Genomic DNA, 14,560 nt, shown 5'->3' with positions numbered 1-14,560 from the left:
ATTAAAAATGAGGGGACAGAGAAGGATACACTATGCTAAAACTAATCAAAAGAAATCTGAAGTCGTTATATTAATTTCAGATAAACATAATTCAGAACAAGGGAGATTATCAAGGATAAAGCAGGACACTACACAATGACAAAACAGTAAATTCTCCCAGAAGACATATGCTATTGTTTAAATATTTGACCTTCCAAGCCTCATGTTGAAATTTTATTCCCAATGTTGGAGGTGGTGCCTAATTGGGAAGTGTTTGGGTCATGGGGAAGAGCCCTCATGAATAAATTAATACTCTCCCTTGGCAGGCAGTGAGTGAGTTCTCACTCTGTTAGTTCCCATGAGAGGGTTGCTAAAAAGAGCCTGGCATTTCTCTCCCCTCTTTTTCCCTGGTTTTCTCACCAGGTGATCTCTGCACATTCTGGCTCCCTTTTGTCTTCTGCCATGACTGGAAGCAGCCTGAAGCCCTCACCAAAAGTAGATGGTTGGCACCATGCTTCTTGTAAGGCTGCAGAACCATGAGCCAAATAAAACTCTTTTCTTTATAAATTACCCAACCTGAAGTAATTCTTTATAACAACACAAGCAGACTAAGACAACATAACAATACTTAAGATGTATGTGAGTCACAACAGGATCTAAATCCATGAAGCAGAAACTAACAGAGCTGAAAAGAGAAATAGACAAATCCACCATTATACTTGGAGACTCCAACATCCCTCTGTTAGTAATTGATAGATTAAGCAGGCAGAAAATCAGTAATGATATAGACAAGACAAATCAGTATGATATGACCAATTGACTTGATCTAACTGATATTTATAGAACATTCCATCCAAAAGCAGCACAATACACACTCAGCTTAAACTTACATGGAATATTCAGCAAGAAAGACCACATTCTGGGCTGTAAAACCATGTCTAAATGTTTAAAAAATAATATAAATGATATAAAGTATGTTCTGAGACCACAACAGAATTAAACTAGAAAACCAATAATAGAAATATTGCTGGAAAAATGCCCAAATATTTGGATATTAAATGACAAACTTTCAAATAGCTCATGGGTCAAAGGAGAAAGCTCAAGAGAAATTAAAATATATTTTGAACTAAATATAAGAGAAAAGACATCTTATAAAAATATGTAGGATACATCTAAAGCAATACTAGGAGATAAATTTCTAATATCAAATACATACATTGTTTTAAAAATATATATAATTAATACTCTAAGTTTCTACCTCAGGAAACTAGAAGAAGAGGAAGAGGAAATTAAAACTAAAGTGAACAAAATAAAGGAAATCATAAATATTAGAGTAAAAATCAATAAAATTGAAAATAAGAAAACAATAAAGAAAATTGACAAAACCAAAACTTGATTTTTTGAAATGAGCAATAAAATTGATCAACCTCTATCAATGTAACTAAGAAGAAAAGAGGGAAGATACAAATTATCCATGTCATGAATGAACGATTAGTCAGCACTACAAATTCTGCAGACATTAGAAGTATAATGCTATGATCAATTAAATGACCACAAATTTAATAATTTGGAAGAAATAGGCCAAATCCTTTAAAGACACAAACTATCAAAACTTACTCAATGAGAAAATGATAACATACATAGCTTCCTATTTACTAGATAGAATAAATTTGTAGTTTACACATTTCCAATTAAAAAACAGAATACACCAGGCCCAAATAATTTCATTGCTGAAATTTGCGAATTATTTAAGGCATATATAATAAAAATTATACTTTTCAGAAATTATACAATAAGGGAACACTCCTCAACTCATTACCAAAACCAAACAAAAAGTCACCAAAAACTATAGATCATTATCTATAATCAGCACAAATGCAAAAATCCTAACAAATACTAGCAAATCAAGTCCAGCAATATATTTAAAAAGCCCACATCACTCAAGTGATATTGTTTTCAGGAATGTGAAATTGGTTCAATGATCTGAAATAAATCAATATAATTCTATATATCAATAAACTTAAGAAAAAATTAAATGGATATAGAAAAATAATTCATTAAAATTCCAAACCCATTTATAACAATAGTGAAAAAAACAAACAAAAACTAGGAATACAAGAAAACTTCCTTAACCTAAAAAGAGAATACATGAAAAATCTACAGTTAATATTGCATTTAATGATGAGAAACTAAACTCTTTTTGCCTAAGATCAACAACAAAGCAAGGATTGGAAACCAATATAATGTCAAGAAAAAGAAAAGATAAAAAGACCAGACAGGAAGGAATAAAACTGTCTTTATTCATAGAAGATAAAATTGTCTATGTAAACTACCCCAAAGAGTAAGAAAAAAAAAGTGAAAGTAAAAACAACCATAGCAAGATGGCAGTATACAAGTTCAATGTACAAAATTCAATTGCTTTCATATATACCAGGAATAAACAGTTGGTACTCCAAAATTTTGAAAAACACCATTTACGATAGCATCAAAATTAATGATGTTTTTATATATAAGCCTACAAAATATATGCAAGATCTATAGCAAAACCTACAAAATACAGATGAATGAAACCAAAGAAGTTTCAAATCAATGAAATTGAAATAAATAAATAAATGCTCATGAACTGAAAGACGTAATATTATTAACATATTAATTTTTTCCAATCAGAAAATTTCAGCAATCTTTTTTAAGTTCGATTTTATTTTTAATTGACAATAATATATATAATTACGGGGTGAAATGTGATATTTTGATACATGTATATGTTGCAAAATTATCAAATCAGGCTCATTAACATATTCATCACCTGAAATGCTTATTGCTTTCTTGTGGTGAGAATATTTAAAACCCATTCTTTTAGCTATATTGAAATGTACAATACATTATTATTAACTATAGTCATGATGTTGTGCAATATAAACATATTGACAAACTGACTCTAAAATTTATAGAAAAAAGCAAAGTTACTAGAATAGCCAACACAATTTTGAAAAACAAATTTGAAGAATATATATTACTCAATATCAAGAATTACTATAAAGTTCCAACAATCAAGAGAGTGCAACATTGCTGAAATTACAGATATATTGATCAATGAAACAGAATAGAGTGCCCAGAAGTAGACAAGCACAAATATAGTCAACTAATTTTTAACAGAGACATAAAGGTAATTCAATAGAGAAAGGATAGTCTTTTCAATAAATGGTGCTAAAACAGTTACAAGTCAATATGCAAAATAATGAATAAATAAGGCTGGATATGAACTTTACACCTTAAAAAATTAACTCAACATGAACTATACAACTAATTGTAAATAGCACAATTATAAAATTTCTAGAAAAAAAATACAAGAAATGCAATGTTTCTTGAGCTTGATGATGCATTTATATACAACACCGAAAGCATGAACCATTTTTTTTAATGTTAAGTTGAACTTCATGAAATGAAAAAAAAAAAAAAAAAAGATTTTTTTTTTTTTTTTCCTGTGAAAATCACTGTTTAGAGAATGACAGATAAGCCATATACTGGGGTGGGGGGATTACAATTATGTATCTGCTATAAGACTTGTAGCCAGAATAGACAAAATAGACTTAAAAGTCAACAATAAAAAAGCAACCCAACTAAAAAGTGAGCAAAAAATTTGAACAATTTATCAAAGAAGTTATACAGATAGCTAATAAGCATATAGAAAAATACTCAATGTAATTTGGCTTTAGAGAAATGTAAATTAAAGCAACAATGAGATACCAGTACACACCTACTAGAATGGCTTAAATACACACAGACACACAGACACATGAATGTGACAAAACCAAATACTAATGAGGATGCCGGAATGCAAAATAGTACAGCCACTTTACAAGACAGTTTGGTCATTTCTTATAAACATTTTCTTGCCATATGAACAAACAATCATACTCCTATGTATTTATCCAACTGACTTGAAAACTTAGTCCCACAAGAACATCTCATGTGAATGTTTATAGCAACTTTATTCTTAATTACCAAAAACTGGAAGCAACTAATATGTCCCTCATTATGTGAATAGCCAATCTATGCTATACTCAGAAGTGGAATACTATTTAGTGATAAAAAGGAACATACCATAAATCCATGCAACAGTGTGAATAAATATTAAATGCATATTGCTAAATGAAATGTCAGTGTGAAAAGGCTGCATCTCATAACAATTTATTTATATAACATTCTGGAAAAGGCAAAACTAAGATAGGGAAAACATATCAGTGGTTATAAGGAATTTGCAGAGGTGGAACAAATAAGTGAAGCACAGGGAATTGTTTAGGGTGGTAAAATTACTCTATGTGATACTATAGTGGTGAATACATGATAGTATGTGTTTGCTGAAACTCATACAATCTTACAGTATGTAGAGTAAACCTTAATGTATACAAATAAAGGAAAAACTCATTTTGGGGATCCAAGATGGAATGCAGACTGTGGCAAACTACCTAACTGTGTTACAAATGTATGATATAACCTCACGAAAGAGGATGAAGGTTAAGACTGCTAATCTAAGTATCTTTGGAAATGAATGGGATCTACATGACTAAATGCAAAAGGAACTATTTATAAGCACTGCACTCTAGTTGGTAAAGTTGTTTCCCATGGAAGTGTGGGTTAACAATTCTAATACTTCTCTTCATGTATACTGGGATTAAGCAATAAGTAAATGGACAGATGTTGGAATCCAGGATTCTCAGCATTGAAGGGGAGGTTGCAGATAAAACAAAGGAAGGAGGCTAGAATAATCCATATGGTAATGGATTAAAATCAGTGACATTGATATGAACACAAGTTTAGCTTAATGTGGAGAGATATACATAGATAAATAGATAATTAGAGGTAAACAGATACAGATAAATGTATATACATTAGTTAGTATACACGCATACGTTCCTAGCTCTCGTAGTTGAAAGGGCCTCAAAACAATCTAAAGGCAGTAGCAACAATAAGCACAACCAGTCCCCTAGATCTTAGTTTCTAATACTATTCTCCAATAAAAGGACCCTGGGTCCCTTAGAGAAATAGCTGATTCTAGGGCTGGAGCAGGGAAGATACAAGATGAACCTGGAACATCACTGCCAGAAAAGAAGGAAAAAGTGCTCAGATAGACACACACACACACACACACACACACACTGAAGGGAGCATATCAGGGGGACATGGGAGCCAATTAAAAGAGCTGACAATGGTCAAAAACGGAAAAAATTGAGCAACAAAATAAATGAGTTGGTATTACTGGACTACAAAAAGTATAAAATAAATATCCATGAGTCTATACTGACATAAATAAATGATTGACTAAAATATAAATGGGAGAAAATAGAGAAATCTCCCAGTCCAAATTCCAAAAACAGAGTTGTCCATCAGTTATCTGTGGGTTCTGTATCCATGAGTTCAGTCTATTGCAAATGGAGAAAAAAATAAAAATAACAATACAATAAAAATAATGTGAATAAAAACCAATATAGTATAACAACTATTTACATAACATTTACATTTTATTAGGTATCGTAAGTAATCTAGAGATGATTTAAAGTGTACGGGAGGATATGTTTAGGTTATATGAAAATACACCATCTTATAATAAGGGAATTGAGCATCCATGGATTTGATACCCAAGAGGGGTGGGTCCTGGAACCAATAAGTGGAACCAATACCAATACTTCATGGAAACCAAGGGACAACTGTACTCAGCTCTCAAGGAAGTGGAGCATAAAACTTCACTTTTTTTAAAAAATATTTTTATTATTACACTTTAAGTTCTAGGGTACATGTGCATAACGTGCAGGTTTGTTACATATGTATACTTGTGCCATGTTGGTGTGCTGCACCCATCAACTCGTCAGCACCCCTCAATTCGTCATTTATATCAGGTATAATTCCCAATGCAATCCCTCCCCCTTCCCCCCTCCCCATGATAAGCCCCGATGTGTGATGTTCCCCTTCCCAAGTCCAAGTGATCTCATTGTTCAGTTCCCACCTATGAGTGAGAACATGCGGTGTTTGGTTTTCTGTTCTTGTGATAGTTTGCTAAGAATGATGGTTTCCAGCTGCATCCATGTCCCTACAAAGGACACAAACTCATCCTTTTTTATGGCTGCATAGTATTCCATGGTGTATATGTGCCACATTTTCTTAATCCAGTCTGTCACAGATGGACATTTGGGTTGATTCCAAGTCTTTGCTATTGTGAATAGTGCCGCAATAAACATATGTGTGCATGTGTCTTTATAGCAGCATGATTTTAATCCTTTGGGTATATACCCAGTAGTGGGATGGCTGGGTCATATGGTACATCTAGTTCTAGATCCTTGAGGAATTGCCATACTGTTCCCATAATGGTTGAACTAGTTTACAATCCCACCAACAGTGTAAAAGTGTTCCTATTTCTCCACATCCTCTCCAGCACCTGTTGTTTCCTGACTTTTGAATGATTGCCATTCTAACTGGTGTGAGATGGTATCTCATTGTGGTTTTGATTTGCATTTCTCTGATGGCCAGTGATGATGAGCATTTTTTCATGTGTCTGTTGGCTGTATGAATGTCTTCTTTTGAGAAATGTCTGTTCATATCCTTTGCCCACTTTTTGATGGGGTTGTTTTTTTCTTGTAAATTGTTTGAGTTCTTTGTAGGTTCTGGATATTAGCCCTTTGTCAGATGAGTAGATTGCAAAAATTTTCTCCCATTCTGTAGGTTGCCTGTTCACTCTGATGGTAGTTTCTTTTGCTGTGCAGAAGCTCTTTAGTTTAATTAGATCCCATTTGTCAATTTTGGTTTTTGTTGCTGCTGCTTTTGGTGTTTTAGACATGAAGTCCTTGCCCATGCCTATGTCCTGAATGGTATTACCTAGGCTTTCTTCTAGGGTTTTTATGGTATTAGGTCTAACATTTAAGTCTCTAATCCATCTTGAATTAATTTTTGTATAAGCAGTAAGGAAAGGATCCCGTTTCAGCTGTCTACTTATGGCTAGCCAATTTTCCCAGCACCATTATTAAATAGGGAATCCTTTCCCCATTTCTTGTTTCTCTCAGGTTTGTCAAAGATCAGATGGCTGTAGATGTGTGGTATTATTTCTGAGGACTCTGTTCTGTTCCATTGGTCTATATCTCTGTTTTGGTACCAGTACTATGCTGTTTGGTTACTGTAGCCTTGTAGTATAGTTTGAAGTCAGGTAGCGTGATGCCTCCAGCTTTGTTCTTTTGACTTAGGATTGTCTTGGCAATGCGGGTTCTTTTTTCGTTCCATATGAACTTTAAAGCAGTTTTTTCCAATTCTGTGAAAAAACTCATTGATAGCTTGATGGGGATGGCATTGAATCTATAAATAACCTTGGGCAGTATGGCCATTTTCACGATATTGATTCTTCCTATCCATGAGCATGGTATGTTCTTCCATTTGTTTGTGTCCTCTTTGATTTCACTGAGCAGTGGTTTGTAGTGCTCCTTGAAGAGGTCCTTACATCCCTTGTAAGTTGGATTCCTAGGTATTTTATTCTCTTTGAAGCAATTGTGAATGGAAGTTCATTCATGATTTGGCTCTCTGTTTATCTGTTACTGGTGTATAAGAATACTTGTGATTTTTGCACATTAATTTTGTATCCTGAGACTTTGCTGAAGTTGCTTATCAGCTTAAGGAGATTTTGGGCTGAGACAATGGGGTTTTCTAAATATACAATCATGAAAATTTGGTATGGACAAAGTGACTTCCTTTCAAAGAGTATAGCATGGAAAAAGGGAGAAAAGGGGAACTTTACAGTGAAAAGACTTGCCAATCTCCATGTCAGCCAGATTAACATCAACAGTGATAATAAGTCTTGTGGATAGCACGTACCATTGATATGATGTGATGAGAATGGCACTTTACCTCTGTGATCTTCCTTCTCAAAACCTATAGCCCAGCTCTCATCATGAGAAAACTTCAGACAAATCCCAGTAGAGGGACATTGTAAAAAATACGGAACTAGTACTCCTCAAAATTGTTAAGGTCATCAAAAATAAGGAAAGTCTGACAAACTCTGCATGATCTCACTTATATATGTAATCTAAAAAATGTATAACTGATAAAAATAAAGAGTAGAATGGTGGTTACGAGAGAATGGGTGGGGGTGGGGGGATTTTTGCCAAAAGATAAGAAGTTTTAGTGAGACAGTAGGAATAAGTTCTAGTGATCTATTGCACAGTGTGGTGACTATAATTAGTGATAATATATTATATATTTTAAAATTGTAAAAACAGTAGATTTTAAATGTTTTCACCACACAAAAATGAGAAGTATGTGAAGTGATGGATATATTAATTAGCTTGATTCAATCATTCCACAATGTTTGTGTGAGTGTATAAATATATATACATGTATATATATCAAAACATCACATTGTTCTCCATGAATATATAGTTATTATTTGTCATTAAATCAACAAAACAAAGTTTGAGAAAAATGTCACAGTCAAGAGAGCCTTAAGGAAATATGATATCTAAATACAATGTGGTATCCTGAATGGAATCCTGGAAGATAAAAATGATATTACATAAAAACTAAGGAAATCCAAATAAAGTCTGAACTTTAGTCAACAATAACGTAATTATTATTGGTTTATTGGTTGTGAAAAATGCACCATAGTAGTGTTAACAATGGGGTGCAGAATATAAGGAACTCTGTAATATTCTTGCAACTTTTTGTAGGTCTAAAATTACTCTAAAATTAATAGTTTATTAAATGTCATTTTTTGAGACAAGGTCTTACTCTGTCACCCACGATGGAGTGCATTGGCATGATCATTGCTCACTGCAGCCTGGAAGTCCTGGGCTCCAGTGATCTCACCTCAGCCTCCCAAGTAGCTGGGACTACAGGTTCATGCCACCACTCCCAATTAGTTGGTGTGTGTGTGTGTGTGTGTGTGTGTGTGTGTGTGTGTGTACCTCTCACTATGTTGCTCAAACTTGTCTTGAACTTCTGGCCTCAAGCCATCCTCCTGCCTCCGGCCTCCCAAAGTGCTGGGATTACAGGTGTGAGCCATCATGCTCAGCCGAAATTTTATTTTTAAATGGCAAGGCAAGTTTCATCTAAAAATGTATATCCCCAGCCCACTTACATATAATCTGAAGTGTCACCATTGAGAGCCATCAACCCTAAGTTCTTATTTCTAAGGAAGTCCTCCTGGGTATTCTGTTAAGCATTATCATTCTGTGATTAACATTCGAGGCAGGTGTTTTTTTTCTTCTTCTTCTATAGCTAGCTAATAGAGAGTACTGAGGTAACAAGGCTTTTCACTAAGAAGGGAGGTTTACTATGGAGCTGACACAGCCAGGAAGGTAGAGATGAGTAGAGTGCTCCAGCAGTAGTATCAATCCTGAGGACCCAGGCCCTGTGTTTCTGAAAACCTACAAAATAAACACAGTAGACAGAGAGGCAAATTGAAGCAGTTCTAACTTGCATGTGGAGGGAAAAGTTTACTGGTTCCTGCCTACTCTTACTTCAAGGGCCTCAGCTTGGTGTCATAGTACTTCTGCTGGTGGCACTCTCTTAAAGCAGCTCACAACATCTTAAATTAAGAACAGTCTCTCTAGTGATTTATTACTTTAGAACCCTACACAAATTGTGAGGAAATCTGAGTAGCACTTGACTGTCTATTTTGTTACAAGTTGCAGGAAGGCTGAGAAGAAATGGTTAGGGAGTGGGTAATTACAGAAAGGAATACAAACTCAGATGTTTTGCCTCTCAGACACGTTCCAACTTGTGTCTGAGTTCAGCTTAGCATAGGTGAAATCTCACTTAGTCAAATAAGCATGCCTGTAAAAATATCCAGGGGATGAGGACGAGAGAATCAAATTTTTATAAAGCAAATGCTGTTTTCTCCAAGGGCTCAATATCACTTCAGAGCCATTTTATATCTTAGTTCCTGGATCTTCAATGTGTTACAATACTCCAACAGTAGTTAGTATCTCGCTGCTTCCTCCTCTAGTTTCACTGTCAGCTAGTTAAACGTAAATATGTAATAAATAATTTAAAATAGTAGGAAAGCCTTCTATGTAATGGTTTTCCACTGTGACTCCTTTTCTGTTCTTCTGGCTATGTGAATTACCTCTCTCTTATGCATCTGTAACCCTTGGTTTTCTTAAGCAACACATGTCTGTCATCCTGTGGGTTTTTCACAGAGGAACCCTTTATAGGCAGAACTGGACAAAAGAAAAACAGCTTGGTCCAATGGATAGCAGATCTAGATGATTATCAAAATTACCTGAAGAGCTGGTTAAACATACAGATTTTCAGGCCATGCCTCAAACCTTCTGAATCTGAAACTTTGGAAGTAGGGCCTAGGAATTAGTATGCTTAAAAAGCATTACAATTCTAGATTTAATGAAACAAGAAACAAGTTCCTTGTAGACTCTGGATATTAGCCCTTTGTCAGATGGATAGATTGCAAAATTTTTCTCCCATTCTGTAGGTTGCTTGTTCGCTCTAATGATAGTTTATTTTGCTGTGCAGAAGCTATTTAGTTTAACTAGATCCCGTTTGTCAATTTTGGCTTTTGTTGCCATTGCTTTTGGTGTTTTAGTCATGAAGTCTTTGCCCATGCCTATGTCCTGAATGGTATTGCCTAGGATTTCTTCTAGGGTTTTGATGGTTTTAGGTCTGACATTTCAGTCTTTAATCCATCTTAAGTTAATTTTTTGTTTAAGGTGTAAGGAAGGGGACCGGTTTCAGTTTTCTGCATATGACTAGCCAGTTTTCCCAGCACCATTTATTAAATAGGGAATCCTTTCCCCATTGCTTGTTTTGGTCAGGTTTGCCAAAGATCAGATGGTTGTAGATGTGTGGTGTTATTTCTGAGGCCTCTGTTCTGTTCCATTGGTCTATATCTCTGTTTTGGTACCAGTACCATGCTGTTTCGGTTACTGTATCCTTGTAGCATAGTTTGAAGTCAGGTAGTGTGATGCCTCCAGCTTTGTTCTTTTGGCTTAGGATTTTCTTGGCTATACAGGCTATTTTTTGGTTCCATGAAATTTAAAGTATTTTTTTTCTAATTCTGTGAAGAAAGTCACTAGTAGCCTGATGTGAATAGCATTGAATCTATAAATTACTCTGGGAAGTATGGCCATTTTCACGATATTGATTCTTCCTATCCATAAGCATGGACTGTTTTTCCATTGTTTGTGTCCTCTCTTATTTCCTGGAGCAGTGGTTTGTAGTTCTCCTTGAAGAGGTCCTTCACATATTTGTAAGTTGTATTCCTAGGTATTTATCTCTTTGTAGACTGTGAATGGGAGTCTATCATGATTGGCTCTCTGTTTGTCTATTATTGGTGTATAGGAACGCTTGTGATTTTTGCACATTGATTTTGTATTGTGAGAATTTGCTGGAGTTACTTATCAACTTAAGGAGATTTTGGGCTGAGACGATGGGGTTTTCTAAATATACAATCTTTTTCATTTGTCTTCACAATTTTCTTGCCTGGAGGATAGGGCCAAGTTTACCATCTACCTGCAATCAGTATAAGGAATGTATTTTTCTTTGCTTAGTCTCAAGCAAATAACTTTCCTAGTTCCTAATTCAATCCTACTTTAGCCAGGGAACTACTCTAGAATTATCCATTATTTCTTCTTCTTTTTTTTTTTTTTTTTTTTTTTTTTTTTTTTTTTTATTAACTTTAAGTTCTAGGGTACATGTGCATGACGTTTATATCATGTATAACTCCCCCAGCAATCCCTCCCTCCTCCCCCCTCCCCATGATAGGCCCCAGTGTGTGATGTTCCCTTCCCGAGTCCAAGTGATCTCATTGTTCAGTTCCCACCTATGAGTGAGAACATGCGGTGTTTGGTTTCTCTTCTTGTGATAGTTTGCTAAGAATGATGGTTTCCAGCTGCATCCATGTCCCTACAAAGGACGCAAACTCATCCTTTTTTATGGCTGCATAGTATTCATGGTGTATATGTGCCACATTTTCTTAATCCAGTCTGTCACAGATGGACATTTGGTTGATTCCAAGTCTTTGCTATTGTGAATAGTGCCGCAATAAACATACGTGTGCATGTGTCTTTGTAGTAGAGTAATTATAATCTTTGGGTATATACCCAGTAGGGGATGGCTGGGTCATATGGTACATCTAGTTCTAGATCCTTGAGGAAACGCCATACTGTTTTCCATAATGGTGAACTAGTTTACAATCCCACCAACAGTGTAAAAGTGTTCCTATTTCTCCACATCCTCTCCAACACCTGTTGTTTCCTGACTTCTTAATGATTGCCATTCTAACTGTGTGAGATGGTATCTCATTGTAGTTTTGATTTGCATTTCTCTGATGGCGAGTGATGACGAGCATTTTTTCATGTGTCTGTGGCTGTATGGATGTCTTCTTTTGAGAAATGTCTGTTCATATCCTTCCCCACTTTTTGATGGGGTTGTTGTTTTTTTCTTGTATATTTGTTTGAGTTCTTTGTAGATTCTGGATATTAGCCCTTTGTCAGATGAGTAGGTTGCAAAAATTTTTCCCATTCTGTAGGTGCCTGTTCACTCTGATGGTAGTTTCTTTAGCTGTGCAAAAGCTCTTTAGTTTAATGAGATCCATTTGTCAATTTTTGCTTTTGCTGCCGTTGCTTTTGGTGTTTTAGACATGAAGTCCTTGCCCATGCCTATGTCCTGAATGGTACTACCTAGATTTTCTTCTAGGGTTTTTATGGTATTAGGTCTAACATTTAAGTCTCTAATCCATCTTGAATTAATTTTCGTATAAGGGGTAAGGAAAGGATCCAGTTTCAGCTTTCTACTTATGGCTAGCCAATTTTCCCAGCACCATTTATTAAATAGGGAATCCTTTCCCCATTTCTTGTTTCTCTCAGGTTTGTCAAAGATCAGATGGCTGTAGATGTGTGGTATTATTTCTGAGGACTCTGTTCTGTTCCATTGGTCTATATCTCTGTTTTGGTACCAGTACTATGCTGTTTTGGTTACTGTAGCCTTGTAGTATAGTTTGAAGTCAGGTAGCGTGACGCCTCCAGCTTTGTCCTTTTGACTTAGGATTGTCTTGGCAATGCGGGCTCTTTTTTGGTTCCATATGAACTTTAAAGCCGTTTTTTCCAATTCTGTGAAGAAAGTCATTGGTAGCTTGATGGGGATGGCATTGAATCTATAAATAACCTGGGCAGTATGGCATTTTCACGATATTGATTCTTCCTATCCATGAGCATGGTATGTTCTTCCATTTGTTTGTGTCCTCTTTATTTCACTGAGCAGTGGTTTGTAGTTCTCCTTGAAGAGGTCCTTTACATCCCTTGTAAGCTGGATTCCTAGGTATTTTATTCTCTTTGAAGCAATTGTGAATGGAAGTTCATTCCTGATTTGGCTCTCTGCTTGTCTGTTACTGGTGTATAAGAATGCTTGTGATTTTTGCACATTAATTTTGTATCCTGAGACTTTGCTGAAGTTGCTTATCAGCTTAAGGAGATTTTGGGCTGAGACGATGGGGTTTTCTAAATATACAATCATGTCATCTGCAAACAGGGACAATTTGACTTCTTCTTTTCCTAACTGGATACCCTTGATTTCTTTCTCTTGCCTGATTGCCCTAGCCAGAACTTCCAACACGATGTTGAATAGGAGTGGTGAGAGAGGCATCCTGTCTTGTGCCAGTTTTCAAAGGGAATTTTTCCAGTTTTTGCCCATTCAGTATGATATTAGCTGTGGGTTTGTCATAAATAGCTCTTATTATTTTGAGGTACGTTCCATCAATACCAATTTATTGAGCGTTTTTAGCATAAAGGGCTGTTGAATTTTGTCAAAAGCCTTTTCTGCATCTATTGAGATAATTATGTGGTTCTTGTCTTTGGTTCTGTTTATATGCTGGATTACGTTTATTGATTTGCGAATGTTGAACCAGCCTTGCATCCCAGGGATGAAGCCCACTTGATCATGGTGGATAAGCTTTTTGATGTGCTGCTGAATCCGGTTTGCCAGTATTTTATTGAGGATTTTTGCATCGATGTTCATCAGGGATATTGGTCTAAAATTCTCTTTTTTGTTGTGTCTCTGCCAGGCTTTGGTATCAGGATGATGTTGGCCTCATAAAAAGAGTTAGGGAGGATTTCCTCTTTTTCTATTGATTGAAATAGTTTCAGAAGGAATGGTACCAGCTCGTCCTTGTACCTCTGGTAGAATTCAGCTGTGAATCCATCTGGTCCTGGACTTTTTTGGTGGGTAGGCTATTAATTGTTGCCTCAATTTCACAGCCTGCTATTGGTCTATTCAGGGATTCAACTTCTTCCTGGTTTAGTCTTGGAAGAATGTAAGTGTCCAGGAAATTATCCATTTCTTCTAGATTTCTAGTTGATTTGCGTAGAGGCATTTATAGTATTCTCTGATGGTTGTTTGTATTTCTGTGGGGTCGGTGGTGATATCCCCTTTATCATTTTTATTGCGTCTATTTGATTCTTCTCTCTTTTCTTCTTTATTAGTCTAGCTAGCGGTCTGTCAATTTTGTTGATCTTTTCAAAAAACCAACTCCTGGATTCATTGATTTTTTGGAGGGTTTTTGTGTCTCTATCTCCTTCAGTTCTGCTCTGAT

Source organism: Trachypithecus francoisi, unplaced genomic scaffold (genome assembly GCF_009764315.1).
Source record: "Trachypithecus francoisi isolate TF-2019V2 unplaced genomic scaffold, Tfra_2.0 Lachesis_group6, whole genome shotgun sequence".
Taxonomy (NCBI): domain Eukaryota; kingdom Metazoa; phylum Chordata; class Mammalia; order Primates; family Cercopithecidae; genus Trachypithecus; species Trachypithecus francoisi.
Note: the sequence above shows the minus strand (reverse complement) of the source record.